The following is a 19385-nucleotide window of genomic DNA, read 5'->3' on the forward strand; positions in this document are numbered from 1 at the left end:
TCACCACCAATCGGAACCACCGCGAATCGTAAACCCGTATCCGAATCCGACTGTCCCTTAACCCCAACCACCGGCCACACAGCCCTCCACCGCCAATAATCATCAAGAAACTTGGCTAAAATTTGTTGTAAATCGTAGGCAAAGATTATGGCCCTATGAAGAAGATGAATCTGGGCGCGATTTGTTTTATTCAGATTTTCTTGATTTATGTTGTATTATATTATGTCCAATTCATACTTATTTCAATTGATAGACATGGCGCGCGTGGCAAAGCGGACGAATGGCGAACCTAAAGGAGTGGGTTTAATACCCAGCTCCTGCATTATTTTTTACAAATTAACAAGTCTTCGGTTTCCATGCACGTGGCTTCAGAAGGCATACGATGCACCTGCGATTTCTGGCTATCAGATTCAACGCAATCTTGATCTAACGTCCAGGAAGAACGCTGCACACCATGGGGTCTCAAACCTTGCCCACACACAACAAAAACCAGGTTTTCTATATGTTTATTGTTATATTATTTAAATATTTAGATTGATCAATAATTTAATTACATGGTTTAATATTCTTAATTTATTTAAGTATGAATGGAATACAACTAGGTTAGGATCAAATTAGTGAAGGATAGAAAAACACTTAGAAAGGGGGGGTTTGAATAAGTGTAGTCTTAAAAACTTGAATGATAAAAATAAATTGCATAGTTATTTTTATCCTGGTTCGTTGTTAACTAAACTACTCCAGTCCACCCCCGCGGAGTGATTTACCTCACCTGAGGATTTAATCCACTAATCGCAACAGATTATAATGGTTTTCCACTTAGTCCGCGACTAAGTCTTCTAGAGTATCCTGATCACAACCTGATCACTCCAGGAACAAATGCTTAGACACAAGCTAAGACTTTCTTAGAGTATCCTGACCACCACGTGATCACTCTAATTACAACTGCTTAGACACAAGCTAAGACTTCCTAGAGTATCCTGATCAACACTTGATCACTCTAGTTACTTACAAATTAATGTAATCAATTCTAAGAGTATTACAAATGCTTCTGAAAAGCTATAATCACAACAGTGATATTTCTCTTAACGTTTAAGCTTAATCTCACTAATATATTACAACAGCAATGTAGTGAGCTTTGATGAAGATGAAGTTTCTGAGCTTTGACTTGAACAGCGTTTCAGCAAGTTAATATTCACAGAATTTGGTTCAGAGTTGTTAACCTTGCTTCTCATCAGAACTTCATATTTATAGGCGTTGGAGAAGATGACCGTTGAGCGCATTTAATGCTTTGCGTGTTCCGTACAGCTTTGCATTTAATGTTTCACGCTTTTGTCAACTACCTCGAGCCTTGTTCACGCTGTGTCTACTGACGTTGCCTTTAATAGCTTCCAACGTTCCTTTTGTCAGTCAGCGTAGCCTGCCACCTGTACTTTCTTCTGATCTGATGTTTGAATATAATATTTGAATATCATCAGAGTCAAACAGCTTGGTGCATAGCATCTTCTTGTCTTCTGACCTTGAAGTGCTTCTGAGTGTGATACCATGAGAACTTCAGTGCTTCTGCTTCTGACCTCAAGTTCTTCTGATGCTTTCATAGACCCATGTTCTGATTCTGCCTTGACCATCTTCTGATGTCTTGCCAGACCATGTTCTGATGTTGCATGCTGAACCTTCTGAGACAAAGCTTCTAAGCGCTGATTTGTGCATACTCTTTATATATTTCCTGAAATGGAAATTGCAATGTATTAGAGTACCACATTATCTCACACAAAATTCATATCCTTGTTATCATCAAAACTAAGAATATTGATCAGAACAAATCTTGTTCTAACAATCTCCCCCTTTTTGATGATGACAAAAACAAATATAAATGATATGAATTTGCGATCAGAAAGAGCAGACGGCTAAAGACAAATTACACAGCTATAGCATAAGCATGTGAATATGTCTCCCCCTGAGATTAACAATCTCCCCCTGAGATGAATAATCTCCCCCTGAAATAAATACTCGAAGAACTTTAATAATAAAAGACTTCCCTGATTATTTCGGTAGAGACGATCACATAAGCTTCTTGCTTCTGATAATTCATAGCTTCTGACTTCTGCTTCCATTGGACAGCTTCAGAACTTGAATTTCTTTAGATCCCTAGAACACTCACAGCTTCTGATTCCTGCTTCCATTTAGGACAGCTTCAGAACTTGAATTTCTTTGATCTTCAGAACATTCACAGCTTCTGATTCCTGCTTCCATTTAGGACAGCTTCAGAACTTGAATTTCTTTAATCTTCAGAACATTCACAGCTTCTGATTCATGCTTCCATTTAGGACAGCTTCAGAACTTGAGTTTTCTGGATCTTTAGAACATTCACAGCTTCTGATTTCTGCTTCCCTCGGATAGCTTCAGAGCTTTGAATTTCTTCTTACATCACTTCATGCTAGATTGTATCAGAACATTGTTGAATGTACCAGAGCATCATCAGAGCATCTCTACATCCTGAAATGTTACAGAACAAAACTAAACGACAAAAGTCAGCATGAATGAGTTAGAACATAAAATGTGTATCAGAACACAAAATATGTATCAGAGCCATATAAGCCATATAGAATATATCAGATCCAATAGATAATGTATCAGAGCAAATAGACAATGATTTGGATCATATTCTATTATCAGAATTTCTGATCATTCTTTCTTCTTGCTTCTGATTCTGAAGCTTCCTAGCACTCAGCTTGCTTCAAGAATCCAAGAGCTTGATTCTCTAAAGAGTTGCTTCATCATCTCATTGCTCATTTCGTTGCTTCTTATGTTGATCTTGAATCTTCGATTCCTGCAACAACACAACTTAGAAACATATGAAGCTTGCAGCTTCTGTTAGTAAAGCAACTGATTAAATCAAATCATTTATCACATATTTCTCCCCCTTTTTGTCATATCATCAAAAACATAAAAGGTTCAGATAAAAACAAAAAGAGACACACGGAGGAAAAAGATGATTTCATTGAAGTTCAAACAGCAGGTACAGAAGTACACGAAGAGAAGGAAGACAAGATGCACAAAAACAGATGCAGCAAAAAACAACATAGACTCAATTTAAGACGGCCCTAGCCTTGACAGAATCTTGGCCAGCATCTCTTGAACCCCATTGTTGTATCCTTCTTGCCTTTCCATGAAAGCTCTAAATTCATCCTATTTCTTCAGAATATCTTCCAGAGTTCTCGCAAGACGAGAAGATTCATCAGAAGAAGCTTCACTGCTTCTAACCACAGGAATAGCATTGTGATCTGTAGCTTCCATAGATAGATCATTTGCAGGGATTTCCTCAACAGGAACTGATTCAGCAACATGATCTTCTACATCTGCTTCTTGCATAGAAGCATCTCCATATTCTGCAGCAGGAATTTCCGAATCTCCGTTCTCAAGTGCCTGAAGAATGGCAGCAAGATTCCTGGGAGTAGAAGGACCTTCAACTTCTGGTGGGTCAACAACTTCTGGAATGACCAAGCTTGGGTCTTTCTCAGAAGGGTTTTTCCTCAGAAAGTCAAAGAGGGTCTTGAAATCCCCAAGAAGAACAGGATAATCAGGAATCCATATAACAATATCCCTGCATGGATTAGCTTCCAATGCAGCAGCAAGTCTTGCTTGTTCCAATTCATCCAGAAAGGGCTTCTCTTCCAAAAGATATCTTCCTCTGAGACGAACAAACCAGAAGTCTTCATAGCTTCTCAGAATTCCACGAGGCCGTGGGGCAGCTTCTATACAGGCTTCCTGAAGTTCTAAAAACAGAGCATCTGATTCTCTGCGTAAGATCCTCCAGAAGTTCCGCATAGCAACATCATTCAAGCCAGAACTTTCAGCAATTCTGAGAGTATCAAAGATACTTCTGAGATTCCTCTTTACTTTTTCAAAAATTTCACCAATAGGGTAGATGGGTTGGGATTTTAATTGGGTTTTTGAAAAGCCAGGGTTGGGAATGAAGTACGGTTGAGGTTCTCTATTCAACCTATAAGAAGATTCTGCTTCAGTATCAGAATCTAACACTACCACTTCAGCTTCAGGACGAGGCTTGGGAGTGTAGTTGCAATCACGGAGCAGCTGTTCATGTGATGCAGAGGTTGGAAAAATAGAGTCACTATGGTTATTTAGAGAGGTAGAAGGAATAGGTTCAAAGGTGGCATGGGAAGGAGGTTGAGAGATGGGGATATTTGTGTGTGGTGGAAATAGAGTTTGAAGGGGTGGTATATCCAGAACAGGATTGATGGTGGGTGGAGACGAAGGAATGGTTACAGGAGAAGATGGAGGTGTAAGAACATGGACAGTTATAGGTGATTCTGATGTGGCTTTTTCTGGTTCAGGGATAGGGGCAACCGCTATTGGTGCAACTTCTGAATTACCCGCAGGAGTAGAATCAGGTTCAGAAATACATATACCTTTGGATGCTTTCTGAAGGGCTTTGACCACAGCCTCAGTCTTCTTCTGCTTCTTACTCTTCGGCTCTTCAACAATTTTTGTTTTGCCGCTAGAGATCTCTTTCCTTCTGACGCTCGCCAGAGCTTCCTGTTGATTCACAGCCTCTTGAACAACATTTTCTTCATCAGATTCTTGAAGAATCATCTTCCTTTTTCTGGTTTTCTTCTTCTCAACAACTTCAACAATCTCAGCATTGTCATTTGACTTCTTCTTCTTTCTCTCAGCTTCCTTCTTTTTCTTCTCAAAATCAGCAGAAACAGCCTTAACTACTTTTGCAATGATTTCTTCTGGGACTACTTCATTCTTAGTGGTAGCAGCAGCTTTCTTAACAACCTTCACCTGATTGAAGGAGGGGTGATCAAACTTTCTTTTGGTCCTCTCTTCTTTCTTGCGATTTACTTTAATAGGAGCACCTTTGTCTTGATCTTTAAAACTTTTGTTCTCTTTTTGTGACTCCAGATACTTAGTTCTGACTTCAGGTACCTCATTGTTGAAGAAAGTTTCAAATTCAGCTAGAACTGGTGCTCTTCTGATTCTTGTTCCCGCAAGAGGTTGGGGAGTCTTACTGATAGCCTTAATCACTTTCATCTTCTTTAAGGTGTAGGCATTCAGACAGGCCCCAGTGGTGACAGCAAGGTCTTTAATAATACCTTCAGATTCCAGACTTTCAACAATCTTGGAATGCACTAGAAGGTTTGTGATAATCCTACCAAAAGGAATGATTGTACCACCTGTTTCTCTAAAGGCGTTTCTGGAATCTTTCACAGCTTTCCACATATGATTGAAGATAATGTAGATAGCATCAACCTTCTTCTTGGTGGCTATGCAATACAGAATGTACTTTTGCTCGTTGTTAACGAAGTCAGAAGCATGTGTCCCTTTTCTGTGATAGAAACATCCAAGAAGAATCTTGGTCCAGATTTTGTAGAGATCCTTCATGTCCTTGACATTCTTAGTCTCATTTATATCTAAGTAAAGAGTAGATAACACGGTCTTCCAATCAACTCTTTTGTCGATTTCAAAAGCTCCTTCAGGGTCTTTCAGATCAAACATCATTCTCAGAATGTTCTCAGTTACTACCACAAACTTTCCATGGACGAAAGACAAGATGGATTTTGGGGCGACAACTGCATGTTTCCAGAATTCCTTGACAAGATCTGGGTAGACTGGTCCACAAAACTCTGCGAACAGCGAAGTCCATCCTTGAAGAATTATATCTTCTTTGAGATGAAATTGGTGTTCTTCAATGTTATCAAAATCAACCATAAGTTCACACAGAACTTCCAATTTATCCTTAGGAATGGAGCACGCAACAACTGGAGTGAGTTCCTGGTTTGCTTCATTTTGAATATGGAGAAGAGTAGATGAACCAACATTTTGGGATGAAGAAGCAGCCATAAAAACAGAATGAACAGCTAGGAAGAACAAAATTCTGGGTTTTCGGTTAGGGTTTTAGAAGCGACTAAGAAGATTTCAAAAGAAAGTATGCAAGAAGAAAGAGAGACTCGGAGCGAAAAAGATATATGAGATGATTTGAAAATAATATATAGAAACGGATTTAAAAAAATGCAATAAGATTAGAAAATGAACAGTTACAGAATCAAGAGAAATCAATTTTCATTTATTGATAAGTGACGTTAGGTGAGAGAACGTGGTAAATGAAATGATTTAACACAGTTACCTAGGTCGGCGTCTTTTCAACTGCACGCTTTGTACTAACCGTACAGACACGTGTTCACCATCAGATAATGGATGACAGCTGTAGAATATGAATAGACTTTACGCCTTTTGATTCTGATCACTGCTTCTGATTGTCTTTCTTAAGAAATGATCTGGTTCTGATAGGATCATCTTTCTTCCCAAGATTCACATCTTCTGAATGAGCTGAAGCAAGTCTAGGTGATCTTCTGACAGTTGGTTCTTCAGAAATCCTAAGATTCTCTAAAGATGCAGCAACTTGATCTTCTGATCCATTGCTTCTGAGACTGCCAGCTTCTGCAGCTTTGCTTCTTGGTTCTTCAACTTCTGATATATCAATATCAAAATCTGCAAAATTCTCAAACTGCTTTGGTTTTTCAAGACCAAGCTTATCATCAAACCTGATATTGATTGATTCTTCTACAATCAATGTTTCAGTATTGTATACTCTGTAGCCTTTAGAGCGTTCAGAATATCCAAGAAGGAAACACTTTTGTGCTTTGGAATCAAACTTACCAAGATGATCTTTAGTATTCAGAATAAAACAAACACATCCAAAAGGATAGAAATATGAAATGTTGGGCTTTCTGTTCTTCCACAATTCATAAGGAGTCTTATTTAGAATAGGTCTGATAGAGGTTCTATTCTGAATATAGCATGCAGTGTTTATTGCTTCTGCCCAGAAATGCTTAGCCATATTGGTTTCATTGATCATGGTTCTGGCCATTTCTTGTAGAGTCCTATTCTTTCGCTCTACAACTCCATTTTGCTGTGGAGTTCTAGGACAAGAGAAATCATGGGCAATACCATTTTCTTTGAAGAACTCCTCAAAGAATCTGTTCTCAAATTCGCCACCATGATCACTTCTGACCTTTATCATTTTGCACTCTTTCTCAGATTGAATCTGAGTGCAAAATTCAAAGAACACTGAATGAGACTCATCCTTGTGTTTCAAGAACTTTACCCATGTCCAGCGGCTATAATCATCAACGATGACTAATCCATATTTCTTCCCTCTGACAGATGCTGTTCTGACTGGGCCAAACAGATCAATGTGCAAGAGTTCTAACGGCCTTGAGGTAGAAACAACATTCTTAGACTTGAATGCAGGTCTGGAGAACTTGCCCTTCTGACATGCTTCACAAAGAGCATCTGATTTGTATTTCAGATTTGGGAGTCCTCTGACCAGATTTAGTTTGTTAATCTGAGAAATATTTCTCAAACTAGCATGACCTAATCTTTTGTGCCAAACCCATTGCTCTTCAGAAACAGACATAAGACAAGTCACCTTCTGCTTCTCAAGATCAGAAAGATCAATCTTATAAATGTTGTTCTTCCTCTTGCCTGTAAATAGGATTGAGCCATCCTTCTGACTTACAGCCTTGCAAGACTTTTGATTGAAGATTATATCATAACCATTGTCACTTAATTGACTTATGGACAATAAGTTATGCGTTAATCCTTCAACAAGAAGTACATTAGTTATGGAAGGAGAGTTACCAAGACTTATGGTTCCAGAGCCAATGATTTTGCCTTTCTGATCTCCTCCAAACTTGACTTCTCGACCTGGTTTAAGCACCAGGTCTTGGAATGTAGACCTTCTTCCCGGTATGTGTCGCGAGCACCCAGAGTCCAGGTACCATGACATTTTTCTTTTTGTCCTCTTTTCCGCCAAGGATATCTGCAATAGGAATAATCTTTTCCTTAGGTACCCACAATTTATTGGGTCCTTTCTTGTTAGTTCTCCTCAAGTTCTGATTGAACTTGGGTTTAGCAAAATATTTAACAGAAGGAACAACATGATATTTCTTATTCTGAGTTCCATGATATTTCTTAGGTTGTGTCACATGCTTCTTTGTGTGTGTTATGTGAAAACTTTGTGCATGTGATGTGTGCTTAATATCATGGGAGTGACCAAATTTAAATTGGTTATACAGAGGCTTGTATGATATTTTCATATCATCCACAGATTCAAGCTTGTATGGGATTTCACCCTCATAACCAATGCCAACTCTCTTGTTTCTAGACACAGCATATATCATAGAAGCTAGCTGACTTCTGCCAATACTTCTAGATAAGAACTTCCTGAAACTTAAATCATATTCTTTTAGAATATGATTCAGACTGGGAGTGGATTTTTCTGAATCAGAAGGAGATCCAACATTATTGGATAATTTTAAAACTTTTTCTTTTAATTCAGAATTTTCCGACTCAAGCTTCTTAGTTTCAAATTCAAATTGCTTTTTCAGCTTTTTGTATTTGATACTAAGATGAGCTTTTAATTCAAGAAGCTCTGTTAGACTGGAAACTAACTCTTCTCTAGATAGTTCAGAAAATACCTCTTCAGAGTCTGATTCTGATGTAGATTCTGATCCATCATCTTCTGTCGCCATCAGCGCAAAGTTTGCCTGCTCTCCTTCAGAGTCTGATCCTGATTCTGATTCAGAATCATCCCATGTTGCCATAAGACCTTTCTTCTTATGAAACTTCTTCTTGGGATTCTCCTTCTGAAGTTTTGGACACTCATTCTTGTAATGTCCAGGCTCATTGCACTCATCGCAGACAGCCTTCTTCTTGTCAGATCTTCTGTCACCAGAAGATTCTCCACGTTCAAATCTCTTTGAACTTCTGAAGCTTCTGAACTTCCTTTGTTTGCTCTTCCAGAGTTGGTTTACCCTTCTGGAGATCATGGACAGTTCATCTTCTTCAGATTCTGATTCTTCAGGATCTTCTTCTCTAGCCTGAAAAGCGTTAGTGCATTTTTTAATATTAGATTTTAATGCAACAGACTTACCTTTCTTCTGAGGTTCATTAGCATCAAGTTCAATCTCATGACTCCTCAGGGCACTGATCAGCTCTTCCAAAGAAACTTCATTCAGATTCTTCGCAATCTTGAATGCAGTCACCATTGGGCCCCATCTTCTGGGCAAACTTCTGATGATCTTCTTCACATGATCAGCCTTGGTGTAGCCTTTGTCGAGAACTCTCAATCCAGCAGTCAGAGTTTCAAATCTTGAAAACATCTTTTCAATGTCTTCATCATCCTCCATCTTGAAGGCTTCATACTTCTGGATTAATGCAAGAGCTTTGGTCTCCTTGACTTGAGCATTTCCTTCATGAGTCATCTTCAAGGACTCATATATGTCATGGTCCGTTTCCCTGTTAGATATCTTCTCATACTCAGCATGAGAGATAGCATTCAGCAAAACAGTCCTGCATTTGTGATGATTCTTGAAATCTTTCTTTTGATCATCAGTCATTTCGCTTCTCGTGAGCCTTACACCAGTAGCTTTAACAGGATGTTTGTAACCATCCAACAGAAGATCCCATAGATCAGCATCCAGACCAAGAAAGTAACTTTCCAGTTTATCTTTCCAATATTCAAAGTTTTCACCATCGAATATTGGTGGTCTAGTATAACCATTGTTACCATTGCATTGCTCAGCAGAGCCAGATGTACATGCAGCTGGATTTGTTGGAATTTCACCAGCCATCTTTTACTGAAGCGTTTTTCTCTTCCTGAATCTTTTCTAAACACAGTTAAGTGCTTGCACCTTAGAACCGGCGCTCTGATGCCAATTGAAGGATAGAAAAACACTTAGAAAGGGGGGGTTTGAATAAGTGTAGTCTTAAAAACTTGAATGATAAAAATAAATTGCACAGTTATTTTTATCCTGGTTCGTTGTTAACTAAACTACTCCAGTCCACCCCCGCGGAGTGATTTACCTCACCTGAGGATTTAATCCACTAATCGCAACAGATTACAATGGTTTTCCACTTAGTCCGCGACTAAGTCTTCTAGAGTATCCTGATCACAACCTGATCACTCCAGGAACAAATGCTTAGACACAAGCTAAGACTTTCTTAGAGTATCCTGACCACCACGTGATCACTCTAATTACAACTGCTTGGACACAAGCTAAGACTTCCTAGAGTATCCTGATCAACACTTGATCACTCTAGTTACTTACAAATTAATGTAATCAATTCTAAGAGTATTACAAATGCTTCTGAAAAGCTATAATCACAACAGTGATATTTCTCTTAACGTTTAAGCTTAATCTCACTAATATATTACAACAGCAATGTAGTGAGCTTTGATGAAGATGAAGTTTCTGAGCTTTGACTTGAACAGCGTTTCAGCAAGTTAATATTCACAGAATTTGGTTCAGAGTTGTTAACCTTACTTCTCATCATAACTTCATATTTATAGGCGTTGGAGAAGATGACCATTGAGCGCATTTAATGCTTTGCGTGTTCCGTACAGCTTTGCATTTAATGTTTCACGCTTTTGTCAACTACCTCAAGCCTTGTTCACGCTGTGTCTACTGGCGTTGCCTTTAATAGCTTCCAACGTTCCTTTTGTCAGTCAGCGTAGCCTGCCACCTGTACTTTCTTCTGATCTGATGTTTGAATATAATATTTGAATATCATCAGAGTCAAACAGCTTGGTGCATAGCATCTTCTTGTCTTCTGACCTTGAAGTGCTTCTGAGCGTGATACCATGAGAACTTCAGTGCTTCTGCTTCTGACCTCAAGTTCTTCTGATGCTTTCATAGACCCATGTTCTGATTCTGCCTTGACCATCTTCTGATGTCTTGCCAGACCATGTTCTGATGTTGCATGCTGAACCTTCTGAGACAAAGCTTCTGAGCGCTGATTTGTGCATACTTTTTATATATTTCCTGAAATGGAAATTGCAATGTATTAGAGTACCACATTATCTCACACAAAATTCATATCCTTGTTATCATCAAAACTAAGAATATTGATCAGAACAAATCTTGTTCTAACAATTAGGATTAGGTTAATACTAGGGTTTAGAATTATATGTTCCCGATTATTTTGATTACTCGATTATTCGAGTTAATTAATTTAATTAATTTTGACATATTAAATCACAAAAACCCTAAAAAGGTTTATTCGCCCATTAGGGTTTACCCTATCCCATTGCCATTTGGCAAAAATATTAATCCGATTAATTCTTAATCAATTCTCTCCTCGACCCGACTAAATCTATTAGTCGCATTAGACGAGAGATAAAAATTACAAAATTAAAATACATTTAATTTGCTACCCGCGACGATCAATCTATCGATCTGAGTAACCAGCAATGCCCCTTAATCCGTTAGCTATACTGACCAAATCTATTGGTCACCGCATCTAACAGTGACATATTAAATCAGGGTTGTATGCCCAAATACTTAAAACACATCAAACCACAAACCACAAATTTTCATCTGTTCAATAATGCGAAACTACGAAGGTAATTCAAAATACCTTTTCAAAACTGCGAAACGGTAATTCAAAATACCGTCAACACATTCACATCAAATTCTAAGGCGTACAACCCTGTGCCCGAACTACGTTGACTCTGATTCTCCCTAAGGAGATACGTAGGCACTTGGATAACCAAGGCGAGTCCCCCTCCCTAAAATCTCAATTTTTCCCCTATTCACTTCCTTAGCTATAAACCTCAATTTTAGCCATAAACCTTTATCTTTAGATACAAACCTTAGGAAAGGGTTGAGGGTGCCTAACACCTTCCCTCGACCTGATTATAATAACTTACCCCGAATCTCATAACTGCGTAGGGTTTCCTATTCGCCCTTCAGAATAGGTGGCGACTCTAAAACCTTTAATTTTAGGGCAGGTTGCTACAGCAGCCACCGAGGAAGTCTGTTTAGTGTCTGATTCAGAGGTGGAACAGACATTAGATGACTGTGTGAATGGAGTGTGGCTATGGGAGGATTGTTATATCAGTAAGTCGCACGAGTTATCAGAGGTGATACTACGCTAAGAGAATGAAGCTGTTTGGTTGGGAAGAGGCGATGTTAAACTGACAGAGTTATAGTGAGTTGCAGTACGTTTTTGAAGGGTTTATTATACCGGCTAAGCAACCAGACTTGTTGGAAGGGAAAAACATAGCAGTTGTGCGCTGTGGAAATCAGTGACAAGGACGAACCTCTAAGTCAGTGAACTTTTGGGGTTTCAATGCCCTGAGATCGAAATGTGTGCCTAAGTTGTGGTAGATGAACTAATATGGAATGGAAGAGTAAGTAGAAACTTGATTCTGGAGAGCACGCAACCTCGAGGAGTAGTAGTCGACGATGGATGTATATGGAGTTCTGGCACGTGTTGTAATTGGACAACTGTAGATAAGGAATTATTGTGTATTAATGGAAATTAAATGAATTATGGATAGAACGTGACTCAGAGGATCTCAAGGTGTGTGAATTGTTGGAATCAGAGTAGCGCAGCGGATCAAGGAAGAATCAGATAAGTCTGAGGTAGGAACGAAAGGACTATTTATAGGATTTTATGTTGGGATGAAAGTATCTTCCTAAGGGAAATTGTTGAAGCAGCATTCCGTTCATTCCAGTCTCTCAAGGATCACCATAACTCGAGAGGTGTTATCAATGGGCCAGCTTGGGAATACATTTGGTGGATGGCATGCGGTCCGATGTTTGTAGGTCATCAGTTTAGCTTGTAAGTCATAAGGGTTGGACATAGTATCGTGACTGCCGAAATGCTGAAGGCTAGAGAGGACATTCAGTTAGCGCAAGTTCTTTGTGGTTATGTCTTGTGTACTATGATTGTGCAGAAAGACTTGGACAATGGTTACAGGTCATCCGTTGAATTTCGCCTCTCATCAGTAGAATCTTGTGTGAAGTTGTTGAATGCCAAGGCTATAGTTGCAAGATGATTACACCTTCGCGGTTTACAGTGACAGTTGTTATGTCTAAACTGGAGTAAAGGTTAAAGTAAGGAGATTCAGTTGTATAAGTAAAGGTAAAAATGGAACAATCATCCTAAGACTTTGGGAACCAGAGGTTAAGACCAATGAATTTGGAGATCACCTAATGACATTGTATGGACTCGAGTGGAGAATAACTTGAAGTGTTATCGCGGAAGCGACGTTGTGGCGGTAATTCTCAAGTGGGAAGTAATTCAAAGAGCTGAGTGAATCAGTAATGTTTGTTGAATGAGGGTGAACACACCAGAGAATGAAACGAAGGATATCCGACATGAGTGGATTATTAGAGTTTTTGAAGTTCTGGAGATTCGGTGCAGAGCAGTGAAGGTCAAGGACCCTGGAAGGATCTTTTCCCCAGATATGTCAAGACGAAGTATCTGGATAGACGTGTTGCTTGAGAGTCAAGGTTCTAACCATGCATAGTGGGACGCAGGTATTTTGGTGGAATATGTTTCTTCTGATGGAACGACATTCAGACAGAGTAATGATGCTATTTAAAGGAGGAATGTAAGTGGCATTCCATCCCCCGGTTGGAAAAGACTTGGATAGTTGTTTCCGTGGTGATCGGAAAGAATTCGAGGACGAATTCAATTTAAGGGGGGGGGGGGGAGAATGTAACATCCTTATATTCAAATTACTAAGTGTAAGAATGTGTACAATTGTAGTTGGAGTTTATTAAGAGGAATATTTGGACCTAGTTAGAAACATAATGAAATTGTCATGAATGAACCATATGGCACAATTGTGATTTCCACTAAGTTGGAGGGCATCTTTGTCACTAAAGACTATATGCATGGAATATTAGGTCTTATTTTAGGGAGGACCCATACTTATGCTACCAAACCAAAATTTTGTTAAGAGAAAGAACTAGAAGCGTGGAAGAGGAAGAAGAACTCATGTTCAACATTGGCATTTTCGCAACCCTTGATACATCCCCACTAAATCAGGTATATCTCTCTGCTCGTAACTCCGATCGTAACGGTTCTGGTCTCGTTGGAAAACTAACGAAATTCTCTTCGTTTTGGTATACTAGTTCGCATTCATAGCTTCTGTTTTGAAGGAGAAAACTGAGCTTGAAGTTGTGTCAGTTATGCTGAATGTGTGATTAGAGGGTTACGGGTTTGATGAGTTTGGGGTTGGAATTTTGGTCAAGTTAGGAGCTCAATTGCAGCATGTTCATCATCCAAAGCTCCATTGATGCAAGGTGAGTTCTTAGTTAGAGACTTGGGGAATTTGCATGCAAGGGTTAGAATTGGGGTTTGAGTGATAATCTATAATTGCATGTGATCAACTTGTTAATTGATAATGTTATGGTATGTTGTATTGCTTTAATCCTTTGCATGCTGATGATTCTGTATATATGCATGTTATAAATTCGTTTGGGATCAATTATGATACTTGGAATCAGTTAGAAGCCATTGGGACTGGTTTAGAACCCTTAGAAATGCAAAAAATTGATTCTGCTTCAGGGTAATCAGTTATTGGACTCTGGGTAACCGGTTACTCTGTAGAAAATTGCGTTACTGGGCATTTTGTATGCCAGTAACCGGTTACTGGACTCTGGGTAACCGGTTACCCTGGGCAATAGTGCAAAAATCAGCAAACTTTAGAAAGTCGTAACTTTCGGCTCGGGTATCGGAATTGCGTAAACTTTATATCGTTGGAAAGCTAGCGTCGTGTACTTTCTAATAAAACCGGTCCTCAAACCAGAATGTTTGATTTAACAATAGTGGAATCCCACTTAGTGAATCAATGAATTAGTATGAGAACTTATGTTTCTATCATTCGATTAATAATTCTCATGTTATGCGTGGCATATATTATCTATTGCTTATCATGACTGTGATATCCATAATTGTAAATGTTATGCCATTATGTTTTATACATGGAAATCTATGGATGCCGTCGTTTTGGTTAAACGATTGGATTGATTGCATTGTTTGTGACCTTGACATTACGTCATATTTCTGTATGCTTGAATCGAAGTGGCCGGAAGGCTAGATTGGGACGTTGCTCCGACCATGTGGTCTATGAGCCCTCCCGGACCGTGTAGTCCAATGGAATAACCCGTTCATGTGTATTGTTCGATATGGCGTGCATCTGAGCTACCGTTGCAGTGTGCTCGTGAGTTTTCGTACGGGGTTTTACTCACTTGGCGTTAACACACTTGCGTGCTCGGTATGGTGGGGTTATGCGGCCATGTAGGCTAATGCATAATGAGGTAACTCACCTCTAGTGAAGTCATGTAGACTAATACTAGGCTTTCGCCCGATGGGCTCAGGCGTCAAGGTGGCGGTTTGTACTCGGCGTAACTCACTAGCGTGAAGAAGGTTAATGGGACAATGACGCCAATTAGGCTAAGGTCATCTCGCGGCCACTTAGGCTTGTGCGAACCCGTTTAACCGTCTTGCAGTGTGCTTGTACAAGTCCCTTGACAATAGGCAGGAGGTTACTCATCGAGGATGCATTTATTCCATAATCTAGCCGAGGTTGTTACACTTCTGGATTCCCCGTATATGGATGCGGGTTTGCATACTTGTTTGTTATACAATGTGTATTTGTTTTAGGGAAGTCTAGTGGTGGACGAGTCACTTGTTTTCTCTGTACTTGTACCGGATGTGAGGTTGAACCCCGGATCAATGGTGGATTCGGTTTTGTTGATGCATGTACCTTGTAGAACCGAGTGGACCCATAGGATAGGAGGACTCACTGAGATTTAGTAATCTCACCCCAATCAACTTATATTTTTTTCAGGTGTAGTTTAGTAGCGTTTGGTCAGTAGCAGTTTTGGACTGAAGACTTGAAAGTGGTGATGGCTCGGAGACCTCGTCAGATCTCATTCTCCGCTGTGCAGATCCATTGAAGACACATGTTTTGTAATTCTTATTAGGATTTCATGTTGCATTTTATATGGATCTTTCTATAACTTTAGCTTTTGTATGTACTCAATATCAATTTATAACGTTTCATGCATAATATACTAGTCAGTTATGTATGGGGTGTTACAGATCAAAATCTACATCAGAATCAGATTCTGAAGAGGTATTTTCTGAACTATCTAGAGAAGAGTTAGTTTCCAGTATAACAGAACTTCTGGAACTCAAGGCTCATCTTACTATCAAATACAAAAAGCTGAAAAAGCTATTTGATTCTGAAACTAAGAAGCTGGAAGTGGAAAATTCTGAACTGAAGGAAAAAGTTTTAAAATTATCCAAAGATATTGGATCTCCTTCTGACTCAGAAAAATCCATTCCTAGTCTCAATCATATTCTGAAAGAATATGACTCGAGCTTTAGAAAGTTCTTATCTAGAAGTATTGGCAGAAGTCATCTTGCTTCTATGATATATGGTGTTTCTGGAAACAAAAGAGTTGGCGTTGGCTATGAGGGTGATATCCCACACAAATTTGAACCTGTAGATGATATGAAAATCACATACAAGCCATTGTATGATCAGTTCAAATATGGCCACTCACATGATATTAGGCTCACTTCACATGCCAAAAGCTTTCATGCTACACACACTAAGAAGCATGTGACACAACCTAGAAAATATCATGCTGCTAAACCTAAGGAATATCATGTTGTACCTCCTGTTGTTTATTATGCTAAACCTAAGTTCAATCAGAACTTGAGGAAAACTAACAAGAAAGGACCCAAGAAGTTGTGGGTACCTAAGGAGAAGATAATTTCTGTTGCAGATATCCTTGGCAGCAAATAAGACAAAGCACAACATGTCATGGTACTTGGACTCTGGGTGCTCGCGACACATGACAGGAAAAAGGTCTATGTTCCAAGACCTGTTGCTTAAGTCTGGTGGAGAAGTCAAGTTTGGAGGAGATCAGAAGGGCAAAATTATTGGCTCTGGAACCATTAGTACTGGTAACTCTCCTTCCATCTCTAATGTACTTCTTGTAGAAGGATTAGCGCATAACTTATTGTCCATAAGTCAATTAAGTGACAATGGTTATGACATAATCTTCAATCAAAAGTCTTGCAAGGCTGTAAGTCAGAAGGATGGCTCAATCCTATTTACAGGCAAGAGAAAAAACAACATTTATAAGATTGATCTTTCTGATCTTGAGAAGCAGAAGGTGACTTGCCTTATGTCTGTTTCTGAAGAGCAATGGGTCTGGCACAGAAGATTAGGCCATGCTAGTTTGAGAAAGATTTCTCAGATTAACAAACTAAATCTGGTCAGAGGACTCCCAAATCTGAAATACAAATCAGATGCTCTTTGTGAAGCATATCAGAAGGGCAAGTTCTCCAAACCTGCATTCAAATCAAAGAATGTTGTCTCTTCCTCTAGGCCGCTAGAACTTCTGCACATTGATCTGTTTGGACCAGTCAAAATAGCATCTGTCAGAGGGAAGAAATATGGATTAGTCATTGTAGATGATTATAGCCGCTGGATATGGGTAAAGTTCTTAAAACACAAGGATGAGTCTCATTCAGTGTTCTTTGAATTCTGCACTCAGATTCAATCTGAGAAGGAATGCAAAATCATAAAGGTCAAAAGTGATCATGGTGGCGAATTTGAGAACAGATTCTTTGAGGAGTTCTTCAAAGAAAATGGTATTGCCCATGATTTCTCTTGCCCTAGAACTCCACAGCAAAATGGAGTTGTGGAGTGAAAGAATAGGACTCTACAAGAAATGGCCAGGACCATGATCAATGAAACCAATATGGCTAAGCATTTCTGGGCAGAAGCAATAAATACTGCATGTTATATTCAGAATAGAATCTCTATAAGACCTATTCTAAATAAGACTCCTTATGAATTTTGGAAGAACAGAAAGCCCAACATTTCATATTTTCATCCTTTTGGATGTGTTTGTTTCATTCTGAATACTAAAGATCATCTTGGTAAGTTTGATTCTAAGGCACAAAAGTGTTTCCTTCTTGGATATTTTGAACGCTCCAAAGGCTACAGAGTTTACAATGCTGAAACATTGGTTGTAGAAGAATCAATCAATATCAGATTTGATGATAAGCTTGGTCTTGAAAAGCCAAAGCAGTTTGAGAATTTTGCAGATTTAGATATTGATATATCAGAAGCTGAAGAACCAAGAAGCAAAGTATCAGAAGCTGAAGATCTCAGAAGCAAAGGATCAGAAGATCAAGTTGTTGCATCTCTAGAGAATCTCAGAATTTCTGAAGAGCCAACAGTCAAAAGATCTTCTAGACTCACCTCTGCTCACTCAGAAGATGTCATTCTTGGAAAGAAGGATGATCCTATCAGAACAAGAGCATTCCTTAAGAACAATGCAAAATGTCAATTAGGTCTTGTCTCTTTGATCGAGCCAACTTCTGTTGATCAAGCTCTAGAAGATGCAGAATGGATAATTGCCATGCAAGAAGAACTAAATCAGTTTACAAGGAATGATGTATGGGATCTTGTTCCTAGACCAAAAGGATTTAACATCATTGGTACAAAGTGGGTCTTCAGAAACAAGCTAAGCGAAAAAGGAGAAGTTGTAAAAAACAAAGCTAGACTGGTTGCTCAGGGCTATAGTCAGCAAGAAGGGATTGACTATATAGAATCCTTTGCACCAGTGGCCAGGTTAGAATCTATTCGCTTATTGATTTGTTTTGCCACTCAACATAACATCACTCTATATCAGATGGATGTTAAGAGTGCCTTCTTAAATGGTTATATAGAAGAAGAAGTTTATGTTCACCAACCTCCTGGTTTTGAAGACTCTAAGTCTCCAGAACATGTTTTCAAATTAAAGAAATCATTGTATGGATTGAAGCAAGCTCCTAGAGCTTGGTATGAAAGATTAAGTTCTTTCCTTCTGAACAATGGTTTCACTAGAGGACAAGTGGATACTACTCTCTTCTGTAAAACATTTAAGAAAGATATTTTAATTTGTCAAATTTATGTTGATGATATTATCTTTGGAACATCTAATTCTACACTTGGAAAGGAGTTTGCTAAGTCTATGCAGGCTGAGTTCGAGATGAGTATGATGGGAGAACTCAAGTACTTCCTTGGGATTCAAATCAATCAAACTTCTAATGGAACATATGTTCATCAAACGAAGTATGTGAAAGAACTTCTGAAGAAGTTTAATCTTTCTGAAAGCAAAGCAGCCAAAACTCCTATGCATCCAACGTGTGTCCTAGGTAAGGATGAGGTAAGTAAGAAGGTAGATCAAAAGTTGTACAGAGGTATGATTGGATCTCTTATATACTTGACTGCTTCTAGACCTGACATTTTATTCAGTGTTTGTTTGTCTGCAAGATTCCAATCAGATCCTAGAGAATCTCACTTAACAGATGTTAAGAGAATTCTGAGGTATCTGAAAGGTACTACTAATGTTGGTTTAGTCTACAGAAGATCTAAAGAGTACAACTTAGTAGGATTTTGTGATGCTGACTATGCTAGAGATAGAATTGAAAGGAAAAGCACTTCTGGAAGTTGTCAATTTCTTGGAAGTCACCTGATCTCCTGGTACAGC

This window comes from Vicia villosa, unplaced genomic scaffold, assembly GCF_029867415.1.
Source record: "Vicia villosa cultivar HV-30 ecotype Madison, WI unplaced genomic scaffold, Vvil1.0 ctg.001788F_1_1, whole genome shotgun sequence".
Lineage (NCBI taxonomy): Eukaryota > Viridiplantae > Streptophyta > Magnoliopsida > Fabales > Fabaceae > Vicia > Vicia villosa.